This window comes from Caretta caretta, chromosome 2 (genome assembly GCF_965140235.1).
Source record: "Caretta caretta isolate rCarCar2 chromosome 2, rCarCar1.hap1, whole genome shotgun sequence".
NCBI classification, from domain to species: Eukaryota; Metazoa; Chordata; order Testudines; family Cheloniidae; genus Caretta; species Caretta caretta.
The window spans coordinates 239,227,039-239,233,154 of record NC_134207.1 but is presented as its reverse complement, the minus strand read 5'-3'; the positions used below and the strand labels follow the sequence as shown (position 1 = coordinate 239,233,154).

The following is a 6,116-nucleotide window of genomic DNA, read 5'->3' as shown; positions in this document are numbered from 1 at the left end:
CAGGGAAGAGAAAAGGGACGAGCCGTGCAAGGGTTTTGGGACGCAGTCAGGACCCCGTTGCAAGTAAACTGATTATTTGATAAGGCAAAATAAAATACTGCGTGTTCCCTGTTCTTGTTATTGGTGTGAACACACACAATGAGCTACTGCAGTAAAGTCAGGTTTCAGAGTAGCAGCCGTGTTAGTCTGTATCCGCAAAAAGAAAAGGAGGACTTGTGGCACCATAGAGACTAACCAATTTATTTGAGCATAAGCTTTGGTGAGCTACAGCTCACTTCATTGGATGCATTCAGTGGAAAATACAGTGGGGAGATTTATATACACAGAGAGCATGAAACAATGGGTGTTACCATACACACTGTTAGGTGAGAAAAGCTAAACAGGAGGCAGTTATGCCAACCGAACCAAAGTCAGGCTAAGAGAGGCTGCTGGGAAAGTCTCTGAAAGTAGAACGAAGGAATATGTGTTTAAGTTACAGAGAGTGAGAAAAAAGGGGAGGCCTGCATTCCTGCATTTTTGTACCAGATGTGCTAGGAACAGTCCTTGAGATACAGAGGCCCTGTTTTCCACTCCCTGCTCTTGTGTTATGTCTGTTTTAACTCCTCGTCTCCTGGTTGATACCCATAGTGAAGCACTATGATTTCCTAAAAGTTATCTACAATAAGGGGGGTAGATGTGCATGCATATAGAGAAAGAGGATTTTAACTAATATGGGGGGGGCTGCTTTATGAATAAATCTGTGACGTGACGGGACTGTCTTTAAAAACCAATGAGTTTTACTTAGAGGCTGGCTGGTTCTCTTTGGAGACGGGCTGCTCTCTATTGTTGTGTGCACTCTTCGATAAAGAGCTTTGAGTTCGGACCTTGCTGGTGTTGCCTGTCTCTCTCCGGTCAGACGACGAATCGTGCCATCTGGGGTTCAAATCCTCGACAACACTGTAAGGAGAGTGATCAGGTAAGGTGAGCAATCACCAGCAGGAGGGGGGGACCTTTTGTAGTGCTAATTAAGATGGGCCATTTCCAGCAATTGACAAGAACGTCTGAGGAACAGCGGGGTGGGGGGGAATAAACATGGGGAAATAGTTTTACTTTGTGTAATGACCCATCCACTCCCAGTCTTTATTGAAGCCTAAGTTAATTGTATCCAGTTTGCAAATTAATTCCAATTCAGCAGTCTCTCCTTGGAGTCTGTTTTTGAAGTTTTTTTGTTGAAGAATTGCCACTTTTAGGTCTGTAATCGAGTGACCAAAGAGATTGAAGTGTTCTCCGACTGGTTTTTGAATGTTACAATTCTTGACGTCTGATTTGTGTCCATTTATTTTTTTACGTAGAGACTGTCCAGTTTGGTCAATGTACATAGCAGAGGGGCATTGCTGGCACGTGATGGCATATATCACATTGGTAGATGTGCAGGTGAACGAGCCTCTGATAGTGTGGCTGATGTGATTAGGCCCTATGATGATGTCCCCTGTATAGATATTGTGGACACAGTTGGCAACGGGCTTTGTTGCAAGGATAGGTTCCTGGCTTAGTGGTTCTGTTGTGTTTCTTCACTTCCGCAGGTGGGTATTGTAGTTGTAAGAACGCTTGATAGAGATCTTGTAGGTGTTTGTCTCTGTCTGAGGGGTTGGAGCAAATGCGGTTGTATCGTAGAGCTTGGCTGTAGACAATGGATCGTGTGGTGTGGTCTGGATGAAAGCTGGAGGCATGTAGGTAGGCATAGCGGTCAGTAGGTTTCCGGTATACAGTGGTGTTTATATGACCATCACTTATTAGCACCGTAGTGTCCAGGAAGTGGATCTCTTGTGTGGACTGGTCCAGGCTGAGGTTGATGTTGGGATGGAAATTGTTGAAATCATGGTGGAATTCCTCAAGGGCTTCTTTTCCATAAGTCCAAAATGATGAAGATGTCATCAATGTAGCGCAAGTAGAGTAGGGGCATTAGGGGACGAGAGCTGAGGAAGCGTTGTTCTAAGTCAGCCATAAAAATGTTGACATACTGTGGGGCCATGCGGTGCCCCATGTTTATTCCCCCCCGCTGTTCCTCAAATGTTCTTGTCAACAGCTGGAAATGGCCCACCTTGATTATCACTACAAAAGGTTTTTTTTCCCCCCACTCTCCTGCTGGTAATAGTTCACGTTACCTGATCACTCTCGTTACAGTGTCTATGGTAACACCCATTATTTCATGTTCTCTGTGTATATAAATCTCCCCACTGTATTTTCCACTGAATGCAGCCGATGAAGTGAGCTGTAGCTCACGAAAGCTTATGCTCAAATAAATTTGTTAGTCTCTAAAGTGCCACAAGTACTCCTTTTCTTTTTGCAGTAAAGCCCATATACAGACTCTGTACTTTTATTACAGTACAGACATGACAACACGCCTACCTTTGTCAGTGGTATAACTGTACCATTACATGTACCCATAGTGAAACGTTACAGCTATTCATTTCCCTTGGTTACATCTTTTAGAGGTCTCTTTGGAGGGCTCATTTGGCTCTGCACAGGTATATACAATTAAGCATATGAGTAGATGTAGGATCAGAAACTTGGGATAAGCGATAGGACTGTATGGCCTTGAGCAAGTCACACCAGTCTCATTTTCAGTTACCCCATCCGTCAAATGGAGATATCTAGTTTTGTATAGTACCTTGAAATTTATGGATGAACATTCATATCAGTAAAAAGAAAAGGAGTACTTGTGGCACCTTAGAGACTAACCAATTTATTTGAGCATGAGCTTTCGTGAGCTACAGCTCACTTCACATCAGTGTAAAGAATTACTTGGTAATCTTAGCCTTGGTTTTAGGATGACACGGGACAGAAGAAAGAAGATATTTTAAAGATTACTTCTAGAATTGTCCTTACATGTGACAGAAACATTTCAGTTTACTCCACCTATACGTAGTAACTGTGTGTTTTTCCTCTGGAATACTATGACACATTCCTCATTAATTCACTGAGGTGATTAAGAGCAGAACTCTTCCTCTCTTCCTGTGAGGCTGGTCTAAAAGAAAAATGATCTAATTAAAATTAATTGTGGGTGTAAGAAAACTAACAACCACACCAGGTTCCTGAATAATAGCTAAGGTCCAGCTGCATGATAGTTGGTACATAACCCACCACTAAAACTGTGTTATTCAAACTCATCCTCCCAACTTCTAGCCTCTGTGCAACTCCACCCTTTTCTATACCCCAGCTCTCACTTCTTAGAGCAGTAGTTTTCAACTTTTCCAGACTACTGTACCCCTTTCAGGAGTCTGATTTGTTTTCCATACCCAAGTTTCACCTCACGTAAAAACTCCTTACTTACAAAATCAGACATAAAAATACAAAAGTGGCATGGCACACTATTACTGAAAAATTGCTGACTTTCTTTTTTTTTAACCATATAATTATAAAATAAATCAACTGGAATATAAATATTGTACAGTACTTACATTGCAGTGTATAGTAGAGCAGTATAAATGTAACCCTTCTGCCTATCAGAGTTGGCAGCAACAAGGGCCGGGTTCAGTATCTAGGGGTTCCATTCCAATAACACAATGCAAAACCAGCTCGAGCCCCCACCCAGTGACCTGGGACAAATATATACCACCCCCGCTGGGCGCCTCCAAGAGGCAATACTTCCCCTCTCGCAAGCACATAGTCTGAGTGTAGCAAAAAGCCTTTTAATAACAGAGAGAAACAATGTGGCATTATGTTGGGGAAACACCACCAACAGGATTCATAACACAACCCATGAGCAAAACCCACTCCAAGCAAATTTGGGGCACGTCCTTTCCCTTTGGTTCTTGAGTCCAGCAACCCAAAATCACCCAAAGTCCCAAAAGTCCATGACCCAAAGTCTCTGTCCTTGGTCAGGGCAGCCCCAGAGTTCAAAAGTTTATCTGCAGAGTTTTACCTCCCAACCTGGGTGGAGATTGGGGGGGGGGGTATGTTAAGGGGCATCTTACGTGGTCCAACACTGATGGCACCACCTCTCCATGGGGCTCCACTCCGCCAGCCACTCCGCTCACGGCCCTGCAAACTACTCTGCCAGCCGCTCCACTCACCACCCCGCAAACTGTATAGCTTCAGGCTCCCCCACTACTTAACACAACACTCGGTGATTTCAACTCTTTTGTGATTTCAGTTTGTAGTAGGGGAGCCTCACTGCTGGTACACCATTAGCCAAAGTGAATTCAGCTCAGCAGCCTGTAACTAGACTCCTAATAGAATCAAAACTAGCTCTGATATTCCACACTGGAGAGAGGAGGCAGTGTAATTAGCATGTAAGGCCCTCACTAGAGGGCACATACTACCAAGCACTAATACCTGTTCCCAACCTCTCTCAATTCACAGAGTTTTGGAACCCATGTCCCTTGCCTAGTGAGTGCTACTTAGTTGATGGCGAGTCCCTCCATCATAACAAAAGGCCAAGTGCAGTTCCACTGTCCTTGATTCCCATAATCAGAGTAAGAACAATTTATTCTTCCTGCCCCAATAACAGAGACACTGGGGATCCCACAGCAGCCAAAGTGACCATTTAGGCAGCTATGGCTTCATTCTAGGTGGGGTGGGTGTGCCTATGCAAATGAGGTCAGCCCCTGAAGTTCTTTTCCACAACTTGCCACACCTCACCACCAGATGTCAGGGTGGAGCTCATCCTGACTCTGCTTACATAAACATGTTATTGTATGAAATTTTAGTTTGTATTGACTTCACTAGTGCTTTTTATGTAGCTTGTAAAACTAGGCAATATCTAGATGAGTTGATGTACCTCCTGGAAGACCTCTGTGTGCCCCAGAGGTACATGTACCTATGGTTGAGAACCACTGTCTTAGAGGACACCTGAGTGTTGCAGGAAGTGATTTAGGTGCTCACTAGGTGGCAGTCTGTAATTCTGGAGGATGTCTCTTGCCTCTAACTAAACAAGTGCTAATTTACTGGAACAGAGTGTTAGATGGAGCTATGCTGCTGGAGCTGTTGCCTTTTGGATGCATAGACAACTGGTGCCTCCTGGTAACTGGGGGGGCACAATGTAAAGGGGGCGGAACATGTAACCCCCCCACGTCACCTCTGGGAGGAACTTCCAGCCCCACTTCCGTGGGCCAGAGCTGCCAATTCCACCAGCTCCTGGGGAGCTGGGGCTGCAGGAGCAGGAAGCATGTGCCTTTGCACCCGGCTGGGGCCAGCCCTGGCACAGGGCGATTCACAGCACCAGGGTCTGCCTAGAGATCTTGGACACCTCAGCAGAGGGAGAGGCATGGGCAATGCCCTTACCTCCGGCTGAGCAGAAGCCAAGGAACCTGCTCCTGGTACCATCCCCAGCAACCCCTGCGCCCAGCCCAGGCCTGCTGTACTTTCTCCACCCCACCAGAGTTACCTGTGAAGGAGGGCTCTGTCCTTCTCCCGTTGTGCCTCTGCCCCTCCGGCATATTTGGCCACTTTTGCTGGCAGCAGAGCCTGGGTGAGGAACAGGAGGGAGCCACCTCTTACACTGTCTGAAGATGGCCGCTCCTGATCGCTGACCCTGTGCAGCATGACAGCTGTCTGAGAGAGCCTGGCTAGGAAGGCGGCAGCGGCCCACCCCCTTCGCTCACTGCCCAGGCCCGGCTGCCAGAGACAGGGTCTGAGCAGGTCGGAAACGTGTGGGGAGAGGAGGGCTCTGGCTCACTTGTCCCCTGTCTGCGGCAACCAGGCCCAAGCTGCCTCCCCCGCTGGGTTCTCGCAAGCAGTCACCACGCTGCAGAAAGCAGTGGCCGCCCTTAGGCAGACTGAGAAGTGGCTGGTCGTGCTCCCCACCCAGGCCCAGCTGCCAGGGACAGGAGCTGAACAAGCCTGTGGGGGCGTAGCAGAAGGATAGAGCCCTTCCCACCTCCTCCTGCAGGCTGAGCAGAAATCTGGGGGGGGCACTTGATGCTGCATGGCCCCTCTACGCGTTGCCTATGTTTGGATGAGATGTAAAACTGGAGTCCTGAACATTTGTAGTGATTCCAACTCTCGTGACCCTTTCCAAGAGTAAGGGTTGTTCACCCCAGGGCCTCCACCAGATTCTAAGTTCTTTACAGTGCCTGCCTCAATCAGCAGTTCCAGCTAAAGAGGGTAGTCAGATCCTGCTCTAAGTGTGTCAG

The 6,116-nt window shown here is 47.0% G+C and overlaps 1 protein-coding gene across 1 annotated transcript in view; it reads left to right on the top strand.

Moving 5' to 3' along the window:
• MAP3K8 (mitogen-activated protein kinase kinase kinase 8) overlaps window positions 1-6,116 on the top strand; it is a 33,430-nt gene that overhangs the window by 204 nt on the left and 27,110 nt on the right. The window lies entirely within an intron of this gene.